Below are 27167 nucleotides of genomic sequence, written 5' to 3' on the forward strand. Positions count from 1 at the left end.
GTGAAATACGAACCAACTCATATCATGAAATGAGACCCACCCCAGATGAAATATCACGCAGATTCCAGCCACAAATACCCTTTATGATATTCGGACCTCGTGGGTCTGACCTTTCGTTCCTCGCGAGACGAAGCCACAGCCATCCTCTCTGGGCTCGTCCTTTCTATAGACCCTTCCAAAGAATTAATAATTTAATAAAAACATAAGTTTGCTACAGTATTCCATCTGGTGAAGTTTCATTCAAACCCAGACCCTTAAAGCCCCCAGGCACATCAGGGCGTACCCTAAACCATGGCGGTACAACTGTATAAAAGGGTTTTGGAAGTGATTTTTCTGGAAAATATTTATCTTTCGGTAAGATATTTTCTTAGGTCAAAAGTTGAAGCAAATGATAACTTAAAGCAAACTGTAGATTGATCGCAGCTTGTAGGTACCCTTGGGCCATATTAAAGACACCCTGCGCTCAATAGATGTCTTCAGAATAGGTAAATTAACACTGTCAATAATTCAAAGAATTTTAAGTCAATAATTCACAAAATTTACCTTTTTGATTTTAATATCCAGTCATATGAGGCTGTGTTATGGTTTTAGAAAAAAACTTAAAAGCAACATTTAAACATGTCTGAAAAACACACAGTAATATTGTAATCTTTTGTGGATCCCTGTAAAGTTGTATTACAACGCGCGGACTGAAGGGCCTATTTAAATTAACGTTTATTCAATTGGATAAATTATTAACTTTATGTAAATACATTAAAGATAATGTTTAGGAGTTATTTTTCGACTTATCCAAGACTGGTGTTAGTAAGAACACCCATGCAGATTCCGATATGTACACCCAAACGGGATATTCCTGGCCAGGAGGACGTTTTCAAATTTATTTGAGCTGGAATCAGGAAATTGAACTTTCGGAAAGATCTTGAATTTCTGCCATTCAATTGGGAAATGCCGGACGAAAATGGAAGAAGCAAAACAATGTTATTTCGAATTCCTTCTGTATCGTCCAGGTGTGACAGTTTGGGAAAAAAATATTTTAATTCATTTTAAATTTTGACAATGTTCATATGACAGACATCTAATATTTGTTTTTTCTCTTCTTTCTTCTCATCAGTGACTCCAATCTCTGATAAGGGCCGGTTGAAAGAGTTTATGTGCAATGCGTTTTACTACTGTTCAAACACGTGTTTAGGCAAAGTTAAATGTCATTAGAAATGTAGGTAACTATGATAGGTATATTCAAGCGGAACGTTCACCTGAAGTCATGAACTTTAATCGAGATGTGGTTCACGTATTGTAACTCTGTATGTATGACAAACTAACAACTTTAATGGAAGAAAGGTACCCGTCATTTGATCAAATTTGTTAACATTTGTCATATTTTGACGAATTACAAACTGTGTCAAGTTAAGTGTGGTCAAAATGGTTCTATAATATCCCTTGCTTCATAACAAATAAAACTGCTTCATAAGAAAAGCATTAAATTTTTTCACGACATTTTTAAAGACGTTGTTATATGAACCAAGGAAATGCTTTTTAACGAAAGGTAGTTATGCTTCCACAATTTGATTGCAAAATTTAAAAAAATGCAAAACAACAATAATGAGAAATTCTATGAAAAAATAAACATGATGTTCAAAATACATTTTAAAAATACAACAGAGAGAAACGGTGAAGAATTCCATGTCACAATGAGCAGAGCCAAGAGGAGGTGGAGGCGAGAGAGAGTGGTATTTTGAAGCTAAATAAATGCATTTTCAAGATGGAAATTTGAGAAGCACTAGATCCCCTTGTATACACACACAAACCAAATTCGCATGTGTTAAACTCTTAGACGACAAGAACACTGCTACGTGCATCTTCATATCCTGGCAGTGAAATTCTACCATGTAAATATACGGTGTAATGTGCCACACGCAGGCACTGGGAATGCTCCCCTCTCACCTAACTACGCATAAAATACGCATATCGACAAAACAGCATTCAATGGAGCGTGAAAGTTTGGATTGTAAACACATTATTAATGTCGTTTTTTTCTAAATATAACAAAATATGGATTAAGTATAAGCCGAGCTTCGCGTCTGAGACATTCGCCACAAGCCGGAATCCCAACACAGCCTTTGCTACTTCAAAGCCCGTCTTTATTTTCTAATCACCCGAGCGTGGTCGGACAACAACAAATGTATTTGTTCAAAAAATACGCCACGGATGATATTGAGAGAAAGTTATTCTGCATAGTGGCATTTGTACATCACTATAATATCTAGAGCAACAAACAGACAAACACACAACGCTGAAAGGGAGACTCCACCGGCCTGCGGACATCACAGGGCATGTTGTTACTTGCTCTAGTGTTTTACAACGGAAATATATGATAGAAGCCAGAGAAAGGGGAGGGATTTATTCCCATGATAAATCTAGACCATATCTACAAGCGACAGTTGAGGGAGGGACTGGGAAGACGTTGGCTGACTTTATTCCATGTCTCGGTGGAGATTTGAGAGTGATGTGTCAGCTCCATCTTCCCACTCCAGCCAACCTGGCCAACATCCTTGTACTGCTATTGTGGGTTTATATTCGCTGTAACCGACGACATGTGAGATCTAGGCGGAAGAGAGAAGTTTTTTGTAGGCCAGGTGTGGCGCTGGGGGATTCTTCCAGAGGAAATAAGACGGTATGAACCGCTGATGCCATTTTCTGAATTTCGCGTCAGCCCTGGACCCTTCGTGCCGTGGTATCTACATCTGAGCAGCATTTGATGAACATATGTAGAGGGTTTGATCCCAGATCCAAGATGTGATTGTCAGAGTCAGATTGGATCACGCCCGGGAATGCTGAGAATGGGGCTATCGTGGCAAGCAAAGGCCGACGGTGCGGCCGGGAGAGGGGTGATACCGCCAGAAAACGGCCCTCGACGTCGAGATCTCACGGCTCGGATCATTTGACTGCCAGGAAAAGTCGAAAATTACTCATCTCCTCTTCGATTGCCAATTTGTTTCATTTTAACATGAGCTTGTGCCCATGGCTGTTAGCAGTGTCTGACAAAGGGTGAATTATGGCGTTGTCTAGCGCCAGGAGCGGCTTCTTCGCAATGCTGAGTGTCGTTGAGTAGGGTCAAGAGACTCTGTATGGTCTGCTTGACGAGCGTGTGGATAATTTACTGTATACATTACTACCCTTCACGTTCTCTCAGTGAGTCGGCAGCCTATGCTGGGGCTGGTTCTACACACCTGAAACCCGACCCTATTCCCCATAGGATAGCCTTTCAAGCGCCCAAAAGCCTTTCTTTTGATAAACACTAAGAAAGCAATTTAGCGCTTTAACAGAATCCCAGCTTTTTAAATCCTGTCCCAACTGGGAGTGGGACGAACACCTTGGTGTTCCAGTGTTCTGCTCTTTTAACGCCAAACGAGATTTTTCCTTTCTTTTCTTTTTTGCTTGACGAAGTGCAATCGCGCGGTACTCCTTGGCCGAAACCCTACACTCCCCCAGTGGAGGCATGGGCTAGGAGCTGGAGAAAGGCCTTTATCTCCATATGATTTTCACCAGGGGCGATTTAGAGGTTGATAGTATTTGGGGTGACAGTAAAATAACTGGTTGGGTTCTCCTATTCACTGATCCTGATGCAAGCAATTCCTACTCATTGGATTGGAAGGAACAAGCGTGTGCCGGCGGACAAATTTGACGCGACCAAGGTCTGTGACGTTACAGCGAAACGTCTGCATCAGTCGATGGATGGATGGGTGAGCAAAGCGGCGGATTGAATCAGTTGGAATTAAAGGTGTTGGAAACATTTGGAGCCGTGTTGTAAGGGGATGGGTTTCAATGACGGGGCTGTTATGTCATTCCTAGACTAACCCTCCAGCTATGGTATAGGTTACAATGCAAACAGAATGTCTTGTTACCAGTAAGACGCACCAGTGACCAATAACTGGGACATCACCAATGTCTCGAATTCTTTCCAGATCTAAAAATACAAGATCTTTAAAGGTAGAATTTATTATCAGGTTTACGGTATATGGTGTGGCGGTCGTGGTTCGTGACGCATGTGACATGTATAGTTAATATTATCCGACGTGACTATACGTGTATGCCAACAAGAGCGGTATGTTAGGTTCGACATGATGAGGCTGTACCTCGTATTACAACAGTGTAAGATAGATACCACGGTAACAAGACCCTGCGAAAGAAATAGGAGGGGGTCCCAGAGGATCTCCTTCTTCTGTGTTTAGGGGGAGGGGGCTATTGAGTCAGAAACCACACACGAGCTTTGCGCGCGGGTGTATTAAACAGATACCCGACGACCAGGCCTATCAAGAAGACACTTCGCTCATCCAATCATTCAAGCGGACAGTTGCTTTTCAGTCTTTCTCAATAGGGTTTGTTAAGTGAATTAAAAACTCATTTTGAACTATCGCATCTATTTAGTCCTGGGTAGGAATAGCACTGGAGTGTATAATGCCGATGGTGTGATGACACAAAATCCACGTCCTATACGCTACTGATAAACAAATCTGGGCCCGGGTCAATTTAATCACATCATGAATACAGTGCCCTCTACACTACCGTAGTGACGGTGAGGGAGAGTGTCAGGACTGACCCCTATTTTTCAACACTGAATCGAGGGTTAAGCTAGCTCAGCACGTAGTCTACCACCCCAGTCGTTACATCCCTACAACATGCGCGGAGGTGTGCTTCAAGTACTCTTCCCTCGGTTAAGGCCCGTACATAACTCTTCAGTTTGAAAACACCATAAGGTCGTGTGCTCCTCTGTTCAACCCTTCAAAGAGTGAAGAGCTCCTTTCATGTGGATGTTATTAATGGACAGAACGAAATGCTTGTCGAAATTTACAGCAAACTTAAATTACTAAGTTTTTAAAAATGTGATAATTATTTTGTAATTATATTTTATTTAATGAATACATATTAAGATTAAAAGCATATAAAATTGATATGGAAATCATAAATGTTAATGAATTGCGTAAGAATGTCTGTTTTTATTAACATGGGTGCTGGTTTTATCTGTTTTTTATTACATGGGTGGAGTTCATGTTTCAATTTAGGGACAAAATAACAATAATATGCAAATATGATGTGAAATATGAAAATTGTGATTAGTACAATTGTTATTATTCATATCGACGTTGGTCGAGATGTTAGGAAACAGGCTACCACTGAGTCAAACTATTTGCAAAAGGGAAAAGACAAGTTTAATAAAACAAAGTTATTCTGAAGGGGATTAAAGTTTGATATTAAAATGGATTTTAATTTTTATTACCTCAGAGGGCTCCAATAGGTCACGCTATGAATTTATTATCACTTTAAACACAAAGACAATTTTTTTACTAAATAGTTCTAAATGATCGTTTGCCAACCACGTCTTGAAAAAGATATCGCATTACAATTAGGAAATATTCATAATGAAATTCATACCAATTAAAGTCACGTGTATTGTTATTTTGTTTTTACTAGCCTACTGAGAATTTCGGCGTGGGACATCGTTTTTAATATCGTATTTTGGCTTTTAACAGGTAGTCTGGCCTATAGTGTCAAGTTGGCTAATTCATTCGAGCGTTCGCTTCATGTCACACGCGTAGACATTAATAAGAAAAATGACCAACTGCGCGTGCAAGAGTTTTCAAACGTGTTTTCTTTATCCCAGATTATATTTTTTCTTTTTGTGAAGGATAAAACAGAACTGGGTAGAGACTTGTGTGCGGTATGAAATAATGAATGTTTTATGGAGTATAATCTAATTGCGATATAATTTTAATTCGATGCGGTTGCAAATTTTGGTGCAGATACAAAAGATCGTAGGATGCAAACTGTCAATCTAATGCTGCTGATATCGACATCCGCGTCGGGGTGTTCATTTCAATACCAGCTGGCCGGCACCTGCTAGGAAAAATTCTTTCAAACTAAGAAAATAAAGTCTCCGGTGATGGTTAATGCTTCAGTTTGACGCTGGTGCACAAGTTGGTGTTTCTTGTACGTGATATAACGATTCAACATGTTTCAATCCAAACTACACAGTCTGCGTTTCATAAATGATTTCAAACTTGAAAACAGAAAACATTTGTATATCTGTTTTAAGATCTTTTCGAATCTCTGCTTACTGTGGAATTCCGTGAATTAAATTCTGTAAACGGTGTCGATGCTCTTGGAATAAAGACACCGTCGGTGCTAAATATGATAGGAGTAAAGTTTTCGGGTGCTTTTTTCTTTCTGTACAAAATTTGTTTTCTTTTTGAACACTTACAAATACACAGTAAACAATATATGCGTCAAAAAGGTATTTAAAAAATATGGAACATTTTAATTTTTACTGCTATAACTACTTACTTCTACTAGTAGTAGTAGCAGTAGAAATAGTGTAATAGTTCTAACAGTAGCATCAACCTTATTGCAATTTAGTAGTAGTAGTAGTAGTAGTAGTAGCAGCAGTAGTAGTAGTTGTTGTTGTTGTATAAACGAGTTATATATTTGTCTCTTCCGAAGCCAAAGTAAAACGATCCGTTAAATGGCTCCCAATAATAATGTAAATGTTTATTCACACGGTATAATTTTAATAACGTTGCGATCTTTAGTCTTATGAGGGTTCAAATAAATGCCTCGTATTAGTTGTAAGCAAAACTACAACGCACACTCTATTTGGCGTGGAGGTTCATGGAGGTTGTTCTTTATCTGTCTCAAACACAAACATGCATGAATTAGTGAGCGTAAAACAAAGGACAACACGATCATCACAATACCGACACAGCGGAAGAAAGAAAGACGTTTTCACAGAAAACAGACCAGCGAATCTGACATGGTGTCTCTTCGCGGCAAATATTGGTAAAGAGCAGCATCACACATGCAAGTTATTTTCTTGAAGTTGGAATGGATAAAATATTACATAATGGATATCAGGTGCCCGCTCTTCTCCGCACGTGGTACCCATTTCATGCCGTTAATACTGACTGAAATGTGACAGTCATCACCTCTACCATGTCAAGTGTCTTGCTTGACCCTTGACCTTTCAAATGTCACGTGCCCTCCCCTCCACCCCCTCCTCGACCCCTCTATTTTTTCACACCCTGATATTATATACAGTGCGTTACTTGGGGGATCAATTATATAGGTGTACTGGTTGCAATGTGTGATGCGATGACGTCATGCGATTGCCTTCCTTGCTACTTGGTTTTTGAACTGTCGATATAAGGGTCGTTGTTGTATTCTCAAAAGTGTGTGATTTCTGATTAAATAGTTCACAAGTGTAATATAGGGTGTCAAAATGAGACTGTGATACATAAATATTCAGAATAACAATTACATAAAGAGTTTTTACGTAGCCAAAATAGCTCTATACATGCTTATATATAGTTCATAACATCCAATAGATTTATGAAAATTGTGTAAGTGGTGGTGCTACCGGTAGAGCAAGACAGGCTTACCCTTTTCCTGGTGTCGTCATTAATTTTCAGTGATGCATTCATAAGATGTTCATCACTGTTTTACCTTTAACGAAAGTGGAGTCTGGCAGATAATCGAGACGGATTATTCACAGGCGTTGGCGTTTTATATTTACATACACATATAAAATAAAGTTTTCATATTGAACTTAATAATAACAAATACAATTGTACAATAATGTTGAACATTTCTCAGGGCATTTCTCAAGTGACTTTTCGCAAAAGTATTGAGAGCATATTGAAACAAAAATTACAATTTTGTTTGTTATCAGTTAAATGAAATAAGCAAGTACTAAAGTATCTTATTCTGTTGCATATAGTGTTATTGATACTTCAAACACATAGATGAAATGTTATTAACTAAATATAAGTTAACAAATCGCAGCATTTCAAATATTTTCTGTGATCTTTTTATCGAATGAAATAGACAAATACCTATGTTTATTTGGTACTCAAAATCTAGATGTGGATTCCATACAAATATGCCCCAACACCATTACATCGTTGACGATCAACTTAATATGTATATATTGAATTATTAAAATGATATTCCTAAACAATTGATCTGTTTTCGTTTGTATTTTGATCAAGGTAAACACAGTATAGTTTACTTTAAGCAACATAATCTCAGTTATGTTGAACTGAAAGTTCTTAAGTAATTTATTATTTGATTTGAAACCTTAAATCAAATATAGCAATTAACATCCTTCTATTTGTATCTCGATAATCCCTGAAAGTGCAGTGTGTATTGTGTATTTCTCTCAACGAGGAGACGAGGCTTTTATCATCCAATCTGAAGACTCAATTATTCAATAATACTGAATTAAGTCGTCCCCCTCCTCCCACGGCGAAGTACTGTAAACATCGCCTGGATTTTATCTCTTACAATTACTTTATCTTAGGCGGTCAGATTGACTTGTGACTTCTATACCAATAACTCGTGCCCCGCGGCGAAACCTGTCCAGTTTTGTATTAACCGTAATCCTCACTAGCGGTATACATTAATGTTATGTAACCTTGATTACCCCCCTTGGCTGATCATTGTCCATTTAACTTTACGCGGTAATTCATTTGTATTTCTGAATGAGGGCGGGGTAGGTTCCCGTGTAATGAAAGGTTATGCCACCACCTATGGTTAGAAAGAAAGGCAGTGATTATTAGCTGTAATGAAAGCATTATTGGTCCACGAGGCGTAAACAACTGATTTGAGACAATAATCAGTAGAGTGATCATGTACTCGTTGACTCAATGCCTTGGGGTGTTCTCAGGTAAGGATGGATGACACTGCTTGCCTGTATAGATGAAGATGGTAATTGTGCTGTCATGGCTATTGTTGACAGTTGTACTTCCCCTCCAATACATCCCATTGCCACACCTATAGAAATGTGACATGGCTATTCCCAACGCTAATCTAATGCTAATTGAAAACGTGAACAATGATATGCATGCTGTACCTTAACATATATATAACATTACAATTTAAACAACATACATTAAATTAAAATAAGGCCGTTTGAAAAATATGAAAAAACGTATATTACTCCACATAATTTCATGCTCAAATATGTCGCCATTGGTAAAACATAGTTTGATAATTCACACCCATTTTGAACTTGTGTATTCCCTTATCTGTTAATATCAAAAACCTCTTTTGATAATGTGTTAGTTAAGCGAGCCTAAAATTGCACTGATGGTCTCAAACACTGGAGCTGCTTATGTCGTAAGGGGAACGATTAGCTAAATATCAAGCGAAAAAGCCTACGTTTAAAATTTCAATAATATGCACTGAATAACACTGAAAGGAATTTCCATAAATTTGATGCAAAAACGTTTCAAAGTCAGCGCTGCACAAAGCACTTAACATGTTAGCTTACACCTTTCGCATGACTTCTCGCATTTAGAGAAACGCGAGCTCTAAATATAACAAATGCGATCCGGACTAAAGACCCTTTATACGTCGTTCCTTTCTAATTCTTGTACAAAGACTACGTCCCGTTGTTATTCGTGATTACGTTTGAATATGGAGCATTTTTCTAAAGAGTGTATATGGCAAGTTATTATAGTAGATCCCCCATAGACCCTTCTCCACGCTAGCTCCTCGTTATGGAGCGTTCAGCGAATAATAATACCTCAAAAGAAGCCATATCGCAAAAATATGCCAATAAGGTTTAACATTTTAACCCCACTTTTCATTTGTGTGATTTCAATAGTGCGAACCTCATAAACCAAATTGCTCCGCCGACAAGACATGCGAGCCTATGTAGGATAGCAAAATCCTTGGCAATCCAAACGAGACGTAACATTTAATGGAGTGGAGTCAATCTTTCTTCTATAATATGATATTTTCTCACAAACTGTTTTCCTTGAAAACACGTCGTGTCTGGTGGCCTTTTGTTTAGGTAAACCTCTTGAACGTGTCCCTAATGTGACCCCCACACCCCAATAAGCCTCTTTGTATAGGTAAGTCCTTAATACGCGCATTGAGGAGAAACACACAAGACATGTTACACTAACCACCGTCTCACCTAGACAGTAGGATGTATTAAGGATGCTGTTAGTTGATTGGAAAACAGTATCAAGTACCTGATCGCCCGTATGTGGCTTCTCCCGGGGCATCAAATATCTCCAGATGATTTGATTGGACGGAACTGTCAAGCCTTCTTGATGTCATTAGTCGTTGGTCATTTCCCAGTTGACATCTGTGTTTGGAGGACACAATATCATCTTTTTGTTCTAAGGTCGTAATAACTCTCACGTTCGATTTTATTCAAATAAATATCCTGTTTCATTTTATGTTAATATGATATTGATTAAATTTGGGCCATTTTTCATATTTATTACCAAGTAAAAAAATAGTTTTAATGCTTAAAATACAAAACTAACATAAGATCTATAATTTTAAATCAGTCATATTTGTTATCTTTCCCAGTTCACACTGATGCGGTTTTACATCGATTTCTAGCGTTCAAATCATCACCTCGTGAAGAAATCACTGTATTTGACTAAATCGTTATCGCTAAGCGTGCAATGTATTGAGTAACAGCCTATGACTAACACAACATATTAACTTGATAATGTCAATGTTGCATCAGGCAGTAAATTACGATGTCAAAACCGTTTTAAAATATTCTGTAAAAAAATACATCCAATAAGAAATAAATGTAAATTTGCACGAAACAATATCAGTTCGTGTATAGAATATACAAATATGTTCTAAATTAATATTTTGTTATGAAATACCACCTTAATAAATTAGTCCAGATTATTACATTCATTTATTATTATTTGGAGGATTCAGAATATTAATATTACCATTTTGCAACACTCCGCACGTTAATGTATTCGATGTAGTGTAGCGGAATGTAAGAGTGTGAAAACAAAACTTTCAAAATTAATTGTTTCCTATCTTAATTTAACCTGAAAATAAAATAGAAATTTATCGTGTAAGATCAACAAATTATTAGGCCTGAATTGTTAGTTTGGACGTGGCCAGTATTCCCCTCTTGCGTAAGTCTCCCGCGATATTGTCATCGTGGAGCCTAATCCTCAGACTCGGATAACAACAGCGTTTATTTGCTTAGGTTATTTATAGAAGTTTTTATAGAAATGAGCAAGAAAGTGCAGCCGACGCAAATGGGTTAGAAGAGTATTGCCTGGTGAACGAGCAGTATTGTTCTTTCTCATAGAATGTCTCTAGCATAACATATTAATGTCCATCAATGCCCACGAACTTACAGATACTTATCTACAGACGGGATAGGATCTATGTGTAGCATAAAGATTCCCACAGGCTCATGTTGTAGACTGGAACTATGAGTAGGTTTTAATGTACAAATTCATAAAGAGGTATGTCAAAAATGTCTTCATGGACTGTTTACTCAATCTCATTGTTTCAAGGCGAAGGTGGAGAGACCTTTTCCCCGTTTCCCCCCTATGTGGAAGTCCTAGTTGGAGGATTGTTGCGTTGTGGGCACGTGGGACATATGGGTGGTTACCGTTAGTGTTCTGGTTATGGCGTGTGGAGTCAGATTTTTCAGTAAAAGTATTTCTTTTTTTGTTAAATATGCCTATATCATCTGTTATAGTCAGCTTCAGCAGCCATTGTTACAGTCACATGCACTGGACATGGAACAGTCTTGAAACAATTGTCAAGTATTTTTTTATATCTTTTTTAAAATGATTCCAAATGCATGGGGTTTTTTTCATCATACTTTTCGATTTATATTAATGGAAATACATTACTATTATGTTATTATTATTATGTTATTTCGTGTTTTCAATAAAAGGATGAGCATCACGTGAAAGTGTGAAATTGCGATCCTTTTATCTGTACGTTATAATTGTCACTATATAAATGATGATGATGATGATGATGCGATGTGATCGCTGTTTGAGTTCCCATCACCAACGCGTCTTCAAAGCTGGGGGAGAATACGCTAAGGAAATTCGTTTTGAGAATGGGATACGTGATTCATATATATTTCAGATTAATTGTTGAAAGAAGAAGCTTTAAAGTATGAACAGGGATATTTGTACATATCAAGTTGTTTATTGTAGAATATACAACACAAAGTTCCAATTTAGTAAGCAAGTGAATAAAGCTGTTAAGCAGACAAATTAAGTGTGACTTAATGTTTTACGCCGCATTTATGACCCACTGTAATCCACTGAAACCTCCGCCTGGACCAGAAACGATCAACACACCCGGACCACCATGACACAGGCACAGAGCCTGCCCACCCGAGCCAAACATACAGTAGCCTCTAACGACAAGCATCGTTTGCATAGAACCTATTCCAACCGGGATCCCCAGGGGGTTATAAATACGAATACCCCTACTGCCTCAGATAACAACATGTATTTGAAGCTCGATAACGTAATGGCAATTCGGTGCTTGGAACTTTTGACGTTTACATAAGGAAGTTTACAGATATACTTCTGACGATAATCGTCGAATGTCTCATTGCTGCAGGACGCAAATTTCCGGAACATAAGCGGAGGTGAAGCAATGATGAATGTAGACAAGTCATAACGGTTATGCCTGAAAACAGCCCCGGAATGTCATAAGGACGGTGACCCTTATCATTTTAGTGTTGAAATGTGAAAATGTCCACTTCAAAAATGTCAAAATGGCCCATGCAAAAAGTTGGCATAATCATGGCAGGAGTACTGCTGTGTTGCGTCAGGCAATAAATACTTTTTTACGCAAAATGTATGAATGGCGGGTGCTACCGTTAGGGCAGGGCAAGCTTACCCTTTTTGCGAACACCTGATTCCATCGCTGATTTTCAGTGGTCCATTCATATAATTTCCACAGCTATTTGCCCTTTACGCTAAGTGGAATCAGTTTCGGCAGAAAATCTAGGATGGTTATGCTCTTGCACTGCCTATTTATATCTTGTTTATGAAAAACCATACTTTGAATGTTTGAATGAAAAGGAATGTCAGTTACATGTATCTATAAAGTTGTTATAGTAAATCATGGATTGTGTTAACTCTACAAGAGTTAGCTGACCTGACGTAAGGTCATATGGAGAGTTACAAACAAATAATCATGATTATCGATATAAACAAATCTCCTTTAACATCCACACATGTAATCCTTTGTTTTCTATATTAATGAAAGTGCGACAAGCAATTAAATGAACTGTCATTATTTATTACTTTAATATTTTCATGGCTGTTTAAACGTTTTTCATGGCCGGTTTTGAATATTTCTTTTATAACCGTTTTGACCTTTTTTCAAAGCCGTTTTAACTTATAAAAATGCCAGTATAGTTTTTGCATGGCTGAATAGACATTTGTATACCCCTGCTTATTAAATTCTTTATTAAAGCAAACACGTGAACCATCGGGATATTTATGATGACGTTGGGACATGCTAGGGATGCGAAAACTAAGTAGGAGCTATAGGGTTTGGTGAAGAGGCGCTCCCCTTTCCAAAGGCGGCACTGATTTGCAGTAGTTTGACGCACCAGTGACAATAATGATGTCCAAGCAATTCCATATTTTGACTTGCACGATATCTTCCCCACGCGTGTTATTTCAAGCGAACAATTAACTTGCCTTTGCATGTGTTTGTGATGGATGCCACCAGTGGGGTACGATACGCTCACCTTTCCACGAACACCCGTTTGATAATGATTCATAAACACATGTTTATGATATAGTAGGAATCGCACAATGGACTCTGCTTTTAGTAGAGATTTCATATGATTATGGAATGTATGTGTCGCTTATATTTACGTGCGACTAGTGTTCTGTATTTTGATTCCAGGTCAAGTCGCCTATTTATTTAGCCTGACCTGCGTGTTGTATTTCCTTAATACCCTATACTGACTTTGAGCTTGTTTGATGAAAGTGATACACTGTGATAAGGTATTCAGATATACGCCTAGGGGAATATTCTTCTATATATCACATATATGAAAGTTGAACCATCACGCCTTCCAATGGAATCTGTTGTTGTAAAACAATGTATAATGTCTTGAAGATCTATTTTAGTAAAATAGCATACACTAGCACCGTGGCCCACAATATCCGAGAACGTCCACATTTCACAATGTATCAAGCTTACATAAATGCAGCATGGTCTATTGGTAAATAACCTATTGGGATTGTTTTATCATCACGTGTCAGGCAATCCGGATATGGAGCGTTCTATTTACGTTGCCGATGCTGTAACTAGTATCTCAAATCCCTCCCTAAATGTCACCCCGAGTACCTGTGGTTGAGCGTTGATAGATACAGACACTCTTCGAGTATATAGGGAGCTGTGTATTTATTTTGTCAGCTATTTGGAATCGTGATACGGAGACAATGGATAAACTCGGAGATTGCTATACAAGTGGTATTTATACAGGAGATGTTGCCACCACGCACGCCTTTGTTTGTTGTTTCTATTAAGAGTCTTTGATTTGACGTTCCGCATTGTATTAACGCTGCATAAATATACAATTATCATTTTTACTTCTAGGGAAATTTGTTTTGGGTTTTAGGGTTGAACGTTGACATTCTTTCTGCCAAATGTTTAACGTGGCGAGGAGGAGCCGTGAGTGGTTTATTTACTTTATTAATTTGCTTTCAGGGATGTTGGATAGATGTCCAGGACGACCCTCAACACGATACCGGAAGTTCTAGCAATTATCTTGTGGTGACGTCGCTCAACTTTCGTCCAATTAATGTAACGGCGTCCAAAGAGTTAAACACACAAAGCGTACCGGCGTGGTGTCCTCTCCAGCATTGACCTTCAGCCTTGCTGCAGATGACATCACTTTTCGTGTTTTCCATCTGTATCAATGTTCACCATAGGAAAACGTTCCATGTTCTACATTTACTGCATCAATATTCACCAGAGGTGTTCCAAGGTCATCAGATATGGGCATTCTTCATCAAAGTTCATCACGCATCATGGTCTTCATCCCGTGTTGTCAACCGAAAACTCCAACACATAGTTCTTCTAGTTCATCACGCTTTGTTCTTCATCCTATAACTGGACATCATCTTTAGTCAACGAATGTATGGACGTTATCAAGGGGACCTCACGCATAACTTTCTATCTCTTCATCGTCGTATGTATGAATGTTTGCTGTAGGACATCACGTATACCATTAGCACGTCAATATTGACATGAGGACATCAAGCACGACGATTGCCATTGCCATATCTGTCATACATTTATGTTGTCCTGCTGATCCTGATGATATAAGCACTACATGTATTATGTATATATAGCGCATAGTGTGTTGTATATAATACAATGGTGTGTTAAGCTAAGCCTTGACCATAAAACATTGAAATCGATAACTGCCCTCGCCATGCGTAAAACATATATTTGAGATTAAAGAAATATCATGCCCCAAAACGAAAAATAGTTTTTCTGTTCAGTAAAAATGAAAGGAACATTCAAAAACTGTTCATCACATCATGAAAGACATTCGAAAGAAAATCAATTTCATCTAAAAACTTAAATGGTTTGTCCCTGTTTTGCGTTGTCTGGTAGAACGTGGTCGATCTGTTTGTAATTACCTTGACGGTTATATGAACAGCAGAACATAAGGAAGGATTTATAGTCATAGCTGATGTGCTTTACATCTGTCAGTGTGACAAAACCTGGAATAAATAATCTTAAATATACCAGTCTGGAAAAAAGACCTATAAATATTTATACTTCTGTTCATCTTAACCCAGAAATGAATGTGGCTGAAAAGTTAAATCTTTATATCTACACTTCAAACTACCTTTGGTTTAATTAAGTAAGAAATGTATATTGTTAACAAGGGATCGATGACAATCCGTAAAGTTCACTTGATGACACAATAATGCTTGCTTCCAGGGACGGGACGGGCACGTCATAGGGTTAATGCAGAGTGATGCACAGCATCATAGACGGCATGTGAGATGCTGACAGATGCGGTGCCAGCATTGCACCCAGTCTTATACCACTCTGAACACGCGTAGGTTTATCTGCTGTGCGATACGGAAAAAGATAAGAGCTCAACTATCACCTCTTAATGATGAGCAGATGAGAGACACATTCAATGGAAAATCTCCCTATTTTTTACGTTAGTTCAAGCCGTGAAAATATTAAAGACTTCTTGTGTATGGAGTATATGAGTTAATATGAGTGCATTAACGCATTAATGTCAAGGGTGTGACATAAATCATATTTTAGTTTGAACTAAAAACACTATAAGAAATTATCTTCAGAGTGAGGCAGTTGGCTGCTTGACACCAGTCGTTATATGGTTGTGCGCTTGGCGGGCGCATACAGAGATATATTTTGTTCAGTTTTATCATGGACGAAGATATACTTTGACAACATATATTACTAGCCATATGTAAATATTGATCTTGAATATATTTTTGCGTGTAGGATGAGGTAGCACAGTGAGGGAAGACGTCCATAGCATAATGTGCTAGTCGTAAACGGGAATTGAATGGCCACAATGGCGATTGGTTATGGCTACCCGTAGAGATTCATAACTGTCTTTAGAATAGTGAGTGAGTATGGTTTTAGCCGCGTTTATTTTTATTCCGGCCTCATCACTACTTGGGACAGTTAAATTGACTTTACATTTAAACGTAGAGTTGAACCCGGTTCTTCACTGTGACAGATGGGCCAGAATTAGGCCCTAACGGAGTCAGTCTTTTTAAGAGTCATTAGAATGTTGTAGCAAATGTAAGTTGGATTACTACAGATGTTTGTAACAGCCGTATATAGTTGTATTGTCATGTACGATGTCAATTACAGTGTTTCGTAATTTGCTTGTATATTTCATATGTGAGTTAGGGTGAGTCAAATAAATCTTTGAATGTATACTTGTTACAATTTTATTATTTTTGTATATTATGTTAGGACAGTATATTGTTTCAGTTATACCGCCATAAGTTTGATGACGTAAGTCTGGTACATCTCGTAAGTTGGATGACGTAAGTCTGTTATACCACGTAAGAGCGACTAATGGGATCGGGTGGTCAGGCTCGCTGACTTGGTTGCATCGTATCCCATTTGCGTAGATCGATGCTCATGATGTCACTGACTGTATTGTCTGGTCCAGATTCGGTTAATTACTTTGAATTTTGGTGAGTGCGGCGTAAAACAAAATACAAATAACATATATCACGTGTATCCTGACACTTATGACGTCATGTGAGTCGTGTGTCGCTAAGCGACCACAGCTTCATAGTGTGACGCTATTACGTCACTATATATTTATATGTGAGTGAATTGTGTTTATCGCCGCTTTGAACAGTATTTCAGTTATATCACGGCGTGTCAGCTTAATTTGGGAGGGAAACCCAAAGTGTTGCAGGTTTTAGATGCTAACCATTTTGGAGAACCAAGGAACAGGGGTAGGGTGCTGACAAACACAGTACCATAATCAAGTTCAATCTAGGATTCGAACCCGTGATAATAGTACCATGGTTTGTCAAAGACACAGAGAGGAACAGATGTATGTAAGTATATAAGCTGCAGCAATGTCAGTTGTATAGCAAAGCCTTGAAGTAGAAAATCATCAGGAGACTTCGTGATGGGTAACCATGTCGGGAACTGAATATGGTGTTCCTTGCAAAATCACACTAACTAACGCCCCAACAAAGACTGAATTCTTCATGCAAGAATGTGAGACCTTGTTTCTTTTCTTTTTCAAATTTTCATTTAAATTTGAAATCTTAGGAAAACAACTTGAGTCTTACCTCTGAACTCTACCTTGGTCCTTCATGTTCAACAAAACAATCAGATCTCTGAGACTTTTGTTTTCTTTTGATACGTTCACCTTTCGCGAACACCTGGTGTCATGGCAATTTGATAGTTATTCAAGAACACATGGTCTTGACATAGTCGGAATCGTACTATGCTTTTTGCAGAGATTTCTAATATCGAAGAACCGTTTATTTAGTTTTAAGAAAGTTACAACAATATAAATGTTATAATTCCACGTCATGAATATAATCCAGTATAATAGTCCTAAACATCTTCATGAATCATCTGCTCTCTGCAACTTGTTTCTGAGAAAATTACTCGTTGCTATTTTGTAGTTGTTTCTGATTTTGCTTCCAAAAAAAGTTTTTTTTTTCATTTGAATGGCATTAAAAAATCGGACTATGCTTTTGGCAGAGATTTCTAATATCGAAGAACCGTTTATTTAGTTTTAAGAAAGTTACAACAATATAAATGTTATAATTCCACGTCATGAATATAATCCAGTATAATAGTTCTAAACATCTTCATGAATCTTCTGCTCTCTGCGACTTGTTTCTGAGAAAACTGTTCGTTGTGATTTTCTAGTTGTTTCTGATTTTGCTTCCACAAAAAAGTATTTTCGTTCATTTGAATGGCATTAAAAAATCTGAATCTAACTGTACTGGTACACATCTTTTCAATGTTTCAGCTACCAAGACCTTGCGGCTTCCTTGAAGATGATTCTTTAAGATTTTCGAAATGTTTCTCTTTTTTTCACTTAACTTCTCAATCCCCCCCCCCCCCCCCCCCCCCCCAAAAAAAAAACGAAAAAAAAACAAAAAACCAACACAATCTAAGACATTAGATGCCAAACACAGAATGGAATGGTTTCCAGCCGTGCATATCACCAGCCGCGACTGAGGACGTAAAGTATGGGATGTTTAATACACCCTTTCTAAATATAGATATAAAACGTCAACGCCAGAAAAAAGCCAGTCTCGATTATCCGCCAAAACATATTCCATTGGCCATAAGGGTAAATAGTGGTGTAATTCATAAGAATTGATCGCTGAAAAGGGATGACACCAGGTGTTCGCGAACCTCACCCTCACCATACGAATCTCACCCTCACAAAGAGAAACTATAAAGTTTTACAGACATGAACTCGGTGTAGACGAAGTTAACTAATGTTATATATTACGATTTGGTACCATAGTACGATAAACAGTTAAACGATCAAAGTAGGCGGAATAATGTTAGATGAACTGCTGTGATTACCATGTAGACGGATTAAGGTTATCTAGAACCCCATCGTACATTGAAGTAGACAGAACAGCTTTAGGTAAAACACTGTGATAGCCGAGTACACGGATTTCTTTCAAATCAAACTGCGAAAGTAGACAGAAATGAAATGTGATACCAATGCAGACAGAATGACGTTAGATGAAAATGTAATACCAATGCAGACAAAATAACTACAGATGATGATAACACTACAAACAGAATGACGTTAGATGAAAATGTGATACTAGTACAGACAGAATAACGTTAAATGAAAATGTGATACCACGGCAGACAGAATGACGTTTGATGAAATTGTGATAACACTGCAGACAAAATGACGTTAGATGAAAAATATGATAGCACTGCAGACAAAATGACGTTTGATGAAAATATGATAGCACTGCAGACAGAATGACGTTAGATGAAAATGTGATTACATTGCAGACAGAATGACGTTAGATGAAAATGTGAAACTACTACAGACAGAATGACGTTTGATGAAAATGTGATAGCACTGCAGACAAAATGACGTTTGATGAAAATATGATAGCACTGCAGACAGAATGACGTTAGATGAAAATGTGATAGCACTGCAGACAGAATGACGTTTGATGAAAATGTGATAACATTGCAGACAGAATGACGTTAGATGAAAATGTGATACTACTACAGACAGAATGACGTTTGATGAAATTGTGATAACACTGCAGACAAAATGACGTTAGATGAAAATATGATAGCACTGCAGACAGAATGACGTTAGATGAAAATGTGATAGTACTGCAGACAGAATGACGTTTGATGAAAATGTGATAACATTGCAGACAGAATGACGTTAGATAAAAATATGATAACACTGCATGACGTTAGACAAAATATGCGACAGCATCGTAGAATGACCTCTCCCATACTAGAACAGAGAAGTGATGTGAGATAATATACGATACCACAATGAACGGAATAAAGTATGAGCCAAACGATCAGACTAGACGCAACTACGGAAGATGGAACTGCTGACTACCACAGTAGACGGAATACCATAATATCAACAACTCTGGTACTAGAATAGACGGAATGACGTCAGATAAACGTCTTTGACAGCAAAGTAGACAGATGAGTGATACGTGAACTGTATGACATTAAAGTAGACAGATTAACGCCGTGGAAGTAGGGTCGGCATAGAATAACGTTGGCTGAAACTGTAGTGCCACCCAGCGTACACGGAAAACGGTCGTACCGACACCGGAGTACTCCGAAAAACGTCATATGAAACCCTATTATACAGTTTAGATTGAAAGCGGATGATCGAACTCCGCCATATCAGAATAACGTTATATGAATAGCGTCAGTGCAACGTTAACACATGCCGCGCTTCAGAGGTATCGTATATTCTACATCAATACCTCAATTATGTATTTTTCAAATATTCCTATTTAGGGCAGCAGGACCTAAGCTCTCTCGTCGATGCGTTGAAAACTTAAACACGCAACTCCCACACTTACTCACAGAAACATGAATTTCATCGCCCGCTGAATTGTTGCTCTGCTGTTCTTGGTGTCCAACATCGACACTCGTGCCACCATGAATAGAACAGCCCTGGATCAAGTTTCCTAGCCACCGATATCGCACTGTGGTACAATAGACAGCACCTATATCTGGGTAAACCTAATCATATCATGTGTGGTTTAGGACTTTCTCGATCAAGCTGTTTCAGGCAATGACAGTAAAATTACTTTTCAGACTGTTTAGAACGGTTCTGTTTGTCCAGAGAGATTTGATACTGTTCATGTTACTGCGAGGAAGAGCCAGCGTTACATAATATTGAGGCCGCTGTTCAATAGGATTTTACTGACGCTTGATGTATATCCCTGTGTACGTAATATCGGTCAGATTGACATACATATTGTACCTTGTGGCCACGGGCTAGACTAAACTATCTGATATTGTTTACCTGACGACTTATGTTGCTTATAAGTCTAAGACGTCTAGTGGTTTTAGGCCGTCTTGCCAAAGTATTGAATGATCGAGGATACTAATTCCCCTCTGTTGACTGGATGTTATTGATTGGTAAACAGAGCTGTGGTGTTATCGCAGCCTAGGCTCTATTGGTCAGCTGGTATCAAGAGGCATTGGTTTCATTACAAGTGATACTGATGGGCGGAGCTACGTCGACTGACCGTGTACTATGGAGTATTCGCCTAACTCAGCACAAGAGATACATGCATCAGTATATGGACCAAGAACGTCACAAGGCCGAACTCGGGGACAGGACACTCATAGATTGGTGCAACGTGAGTCATTTGACATAGATCTGGATGTAGCCTGGTCACCAACATATTGTGCACAAGGATGGGGATCTAAAATCAGACTTGGTGACAAGGTCCAGACAAAGTGACTTACAGTGGTTCTAGACTTCAGACTTCGCGTAGATATTAATATCAGGGAACTGTTGTGATTGAGTGAATATTGTTTCATCAGTTACACCTTTCAAAAGCTTAGTAAAGTTTTTCAAAATGGTTTATGAAAGGAAACGTCCATACGGTTGGCATTTCCATATTTGACGTATTAATAACAAAAATGATGTCTGATTCCCTATTTTGACTTGTACCATTTTCCCGAACCGTTTCATTGGGTGAACGATTGACTTTGGTCATGCAATATACGCTCACCTTTTCGCGAACACCTTGTTTCACCGTTATGTGATACTGATTTATTAACATATGCATGATTATCATATAGCATATACTGTACGTAATAATCAAGTCTGGACCAGTCAAACCAGTGATTGAAAGCATGAGCAATGAACGACCATGTCAGGGTACTGAGATGCAATCCACCAAACCACCGAATCTCATAATAATAAATAATAAAAAGTATGTTGTGTGTTGAGTGTTGATACCAATTTTGCCAGGTTTCTAGAGATACACAAGGTGAATGCTATGGCCCAAATGTGACAAAGTTAATTCCGTTGTTTATATTAATACTGTCGACTTTATTTTTCTTAAGTTATGATGTATGATTTATAAACTCCAGTAGGACAGTCTAGCACAGCGTCGTCTCTATAAAATGGCCGTGAAACAGTGTTAACTTGGAACGTAATTACTTGTGAAAAAGATCCTGGACACTTTTGGCAGAAACTTCGTGAAACTTGAGACACATCTGCTAAACTGTGCTCTACTAATGGTGGTTCCATGAAGGACGAATGTTGATGACCCGTAGCCTCTTTAGAGTGGTTCTATTATAGATGAAGATGCATAGCTTTCTGAAATACGTCAGTGAGATATATTATGTAAATGTCTTGCAATGGTGAATTATTGTTATAATTGTGTTTTATATTTTATTTGTTGTTTCACGCTATACTCAGCAACATTCCAGCTGTATGACGGCGGTCTGTAAATTATCTGAGTCTTGACCAGACAATCTAGTACTGTAATTGACATCATGAGCATCGATCCACGCAGCTGCGATACGATGACATGCATCGACCAAGTCAGCGAGTCTGACCACCCAATCCCGTTAGTCTCCTCTTACGACAAGGATAGTTGCCTTTTACAGCAATCATGGGTCGCTGAAGACCAATTCTAACCCGGATCTTCACGGGTCTTTATTATTGTGACCAACCATGAGATAAGGGATCTCGTAGGTGAAAAATCATATTTTGACTTTTCATTACTGTTTAGAACTGCAATATCTTTGGAATACAAAATTATAATTCACAAGCTTCAATTCATTTTTATTACAGAGATACATTACATCACACATGGCTATCTTCACTGAAGTGACGTCAGCCTTCTTTATGACATCATAGCACAATTGTATCGGAGCGGAGGCACGGGTGGCCCAGTCGTCTAAGGCGCCGCGATTCGATGTGCAGAGTTGCGTCCCTTGGGCACGCCAGAAACCTATGATTGTGGGTTCGCCCCGATTATGTTTCTAGGTTTGTCAGCACCATACCCGTGCTCGTGGTTTTCACCGAGTGGTAAACGTCTGAGACCTGCATCACATCGGGCTTTCCTCCCACATTAAGCTGTCACGCCACGATATAACTGGAATACTGTTAAAAAGCGGCGTTAAACCCAACTCACTCTCTCACTGTATCGGAGCACCCAAATGGTCCCTTTTCTCTTGGTGGTCACATATGTTGAAAAAAAATGGAAATGTTCAAAATGTTTAGATGTCGCATGCCAGTTAGTTATCCGAATACAAACATCAAACTTTTCAGCAATTTTGTCTGCAGGGCTACTGTAATGTCACGAGACCACTACAAGTCATAACACTTCAGTTTTGGGCTAATAACAATGATAATGATGATATGGTCATTTAAATGGGACAAGTGCCCAAGTCAGAGGTCATGCTCACACCAGAGGTAATGTATCAATGCGCATCATATGTCTTTCTCAGCTCCTTGGGGAGTATACAATTCTCAACAAAATATGCCAAAAATAAAACAAAACATAATTTGTTTACATCATTATGTGAAGGATTTTGCGTCTCTAAAGTATATTAGTATATAAGCCTTCATTTAATCGCTCTCCTTAATCATATATATTACAATCTCGTTGCCTCGAACTCCTTTTTCTCGATATATCGTTTAAGACGATGTCTGTAGTCCCGACAGGATCCTTATCAGCACTATGGTCTGATATTGGAACTCCTTAACTCGAACAACGGATATCTAGACCTGTAGTCGATAGTCCAAAGGAATTCGAGTTAACGAGATTTCACAGTAACGTCAACATACAGATGTAGCCTTTCTGCACTTGACGTTTCGTATTAAACCAGTTCTATGCTGACCTTGAATAGGTTATTTTTAATTTATTTAATGATTGATCACATAACAGCGCCACGCCTAATAGCAAACATAATGTTGTCCAACACTATGAGCATCTATATGGGTTAACAGGCCGCCGCAATGTAGACAACTGGTAGGGTTATGGCAAATATTGACTCAGACCATTGATCACCACAGACAAACAGTGTCCAGTAGTGCCGCCATGAACTTCGATGTCAGCTGGACAGACCATCGCGTGTTCAGAAAATTCCATCTCTTCGAGAATATGTTCAATACAGCTGTGTTGGAAGCATGGATAATGGGAACGCCGTTAGTCCGGACTGCGTTTTGTACGGAAACCCGCCTTTAATGAAACCCGACGTTAATGAAACCCCGCTATTCCGACACCGTTAGTCCGGATTGCGCTAAAACCCGCCTTCACCCGTGTTGGTCGTCGCTATATGGCTGATATAGTGACGATGCGACGTTAAATTTTAGCTCACTCACTCACCCGTGTTGAAATTAAAATATGGGGCGTTAACGAAACCCCGTTATTCCGACACCGTAAGTCCGAATTGCGTTTGTGCTGAAACCCGCCTCACCTGTGTTACAAGTATGGCCCGTCATTAAAATCCCCGTTAACCCGGATACTGTTAATCTGGAAACTGTTTGTTCAGAAGCCCAAAGGCTCCGGGGATTGATGTTTGTAAATAAAAGCAACTAAAACAATTTCCATATTCAAGAAATATCTACTAAAAGTTCATTGTATGATTACGATGATATCTTGAGCATGTGTTTATGAATAACTATGAAATAGTGATGATACCAGGTGTTCGCGAAAAGGTGAGCGTATCCTGCCCCACCGGTGGCCTCCGTCCTGCAAAGGCAAGTCAATTGTTCACCTGAATAAATACGCTCAATATGCTCCATCGTACTGTATTAAACCGTTTAAAAGCTTTACATTACTTTGAGAGTGTGAAACTTCAGGGATTAGTGATTGTGAGGAGTGTCTATGTACCACAAGGACAAGGAAACGTACCAATGTTACGCTAACCCAGAAATTTGTTCAACTGGACGAATCAACGGGTTCCGTCCGGATTAACGGGGTTTCGTGGAATATACACCTAGGCAAAATTTAGTCTGTCTCCACACTAGCACCATCGAACGCAACATCGGCATTACAAGCGCCAGCTGTTGATGTTAAATTTTAACAGTTGTGTTGACACACATAGTTTGACTATTTCAATATTGACTTACAGACAATACCAACCGACTCATATACCACACATCCACTGTAGGACTTTATGCAGTGGTTAGATCAAATCAATTTTGTTTTACGGTTTGATTTTTGACATGTTCGGGTTACAGGAAATTCAGCCATTACGTTACAAGTAACCTTCCACTGAACATGCCAGTGTCGTCTATGATAAATTCAGTAAACTAAAGCCGGTTTCCGGCTGAAAGAGATCGGAACGAGAAATATAATACTTTTTTGCCTCACGTCTGCACGTGATGTTGATATGATACGTCACAATGTTTGTTTTTATATTTCAACGCAACTCTCGCGGTTTATTGAAATTGCGATGATAATAATGTACGTATTTTGGGGGAAAAATCAAAACCAACCTCACCCATCATCGTGGTTTGATGAGTGTTAATTTAGTGTGACGTATTTTTACCGTATATACATATGTTGGCGGGGCGTAATGAGCGCTGTTGTTTCTCGGTAAAATGTTACTGTGGCCCCGCCATAGTGGCGGGGTTGAGGAGGTTGGGGGTGATGGGCGTCTGTCTGCACGTGCTGGAATCGATACATCAGATGAAATGTGTTCCTCTTCGGAGGAGGGCTTTCAGTGAGCACTTTCTATATAGATAGAACATATTTACCGCTTTGAGGCAATTTAGAATATAGAAGGGCTAAAGAATTGGTTTCTGAGCACATGGTTGCAGTAACACTATTACAAACAAAAAATGAATCCTTAAACCGTCTCCAGGCCCTGTCAACAGAGGGTTCCCTCTCCCCTTGATCTCGAGTCGTGTTTCCAGCAAATCTCCAACTTCCAATAAGACCGGGGGCGCATATCGCTCACACAGCTTTCCCTTTATCTCTTCAAATCAGTTGTAATGCAATTACTAGCATAACGTTATTCAGTGCGATACTGCTTTCCTGCAAACCGTCTAGATTGATCAGTCTTACTAGCAGTGCATCAGCCGATCGACCGACCTGATCCCGATATGATAGCATTTAATTGGACAAAGCTCCATCGATCGTCCCGCCTATTCGGCTGTTGATGTCGAAATTGCTCGGCCGTATTGCAGCTTAATTTATCGAGATAAATGCTCCTAACGATCTGTGGAGTACAACTGCCATCAGATCCCAGTTATCAGGACGTGGCGGAGGAAAATTATGTCTTTCTTGGCGGAGAAAGTGTGGGGTGTTTTGGAACCAGCGCTGAACGCAAAGCAGGTTTCTTTCATGACGTGCGTGCCGAAATGAAATTATGGAGCAAGAGGGAAGACGGATAGGGACTCGATTCAGCAGCGTTGAAAGGAATTGTAGTTACTTTTTAAGTTACAACACCGGCGTGCGTGACGTCTCAAACTCCACCTTTGTTTCGAGAAAACTTTGATATCATAATCATTTCATTATGGTGGTTCCATCAACGATTTAAGCTAATTGTTAGTGTGGAAGTTTTTGAGTTAATGAGCAGGTCTGCAAGATGTATTGTGTTTCGCTGCATGCTTATCCCGAGGCAATTAGAGAACTTTGTGTAACACAAATTTCTAAAACAGTCTTGTGACAAGACGTTGAAATAGAAACCCATAGTGCCGCGAAGACATTATGAGACATTCATTGAAAGTTACATTCCATTTAATACACCGGAACAAGCACTTAATGAATGTATTTCACATGCAATGGTGTACGTACACACGATAATTTCAAATAAGCGCTATGTTAGAGTATTTTTATTTCGAATGGAAATGGTTAAAGTATCTACAGAGCATATTTGAGATATGCTTTATTGAACAGGTAAATATTATAAAACACGTCAGCGATAGAGAGGGGAGCATTATATATTTTGATACTGTTAATATTAAAACTGTAAATGTTTCTACATTCGTAAGAATGATTTTACACAAAAGACCCGTCAAACGTAGTGAAATTAAATAGTGAGAGAAATTGACATTTCCATAGCAACGGAAATAATTAAAAACCAGGAAATGGAACGCCCGCACCAAAATCTTGCACCTTTTTCATCCTTATTAATTAAGAATAATGGAAAGTATTCAAGGAAATCTCTAACCAAATATGAGTTCACAGCCCGTGTCATGTGAATGTAAACATAGCGCCCGTCTCCTAGCAACGACATTTAAAAAAAACAATTCTACAAACCTGTTATTCATGAATTTGATTCATTTTACTGCAATACACTTCACAACATTTGATGGAAATTGGCTTGAAATTCACACATAATCG

General features: G+C 38.7%; 1 protein-coding gene across 2 annotated transcripts in view; it reads left to right on the forward strand.

The window, feature by feature from the left end:
- The window catches only part of LOC139454535 (forkhead box C1-A-like), a 47607-nt gene extending 30855 nt beyond the window's left edge, over positions 1-16752 (forward strand). For both annotated transcript variants that reach the window (XM_071236313.1, XM_071236312.1), the window contains one exon: positions 14536-16752. The gene's annotated coding sequence lies outside the window, so the exon portion shown is untranslated. The remainder of the gene's footprint in view (positions 1-14535) is intronic.
- Positions 16753-27167: the final 10415 nt, after the last annotated feature.

The sequence above is a fragment of the Haliotis cracherodii genome, unplaced genomic scaffold (genome assembly GCF_022045235.1).
Source record: "Haliotis cracherodii isolate W230 unplaced genomic scaffold, xgHalCrac1.p SCAF_10, whole genome shotgun sequence".
NCBI lineage: Eukaryota > Metazoa > Mollusca > Gastropoda > Lepetellida > Haliotidae > Haliotis > Haliotis cracherodii.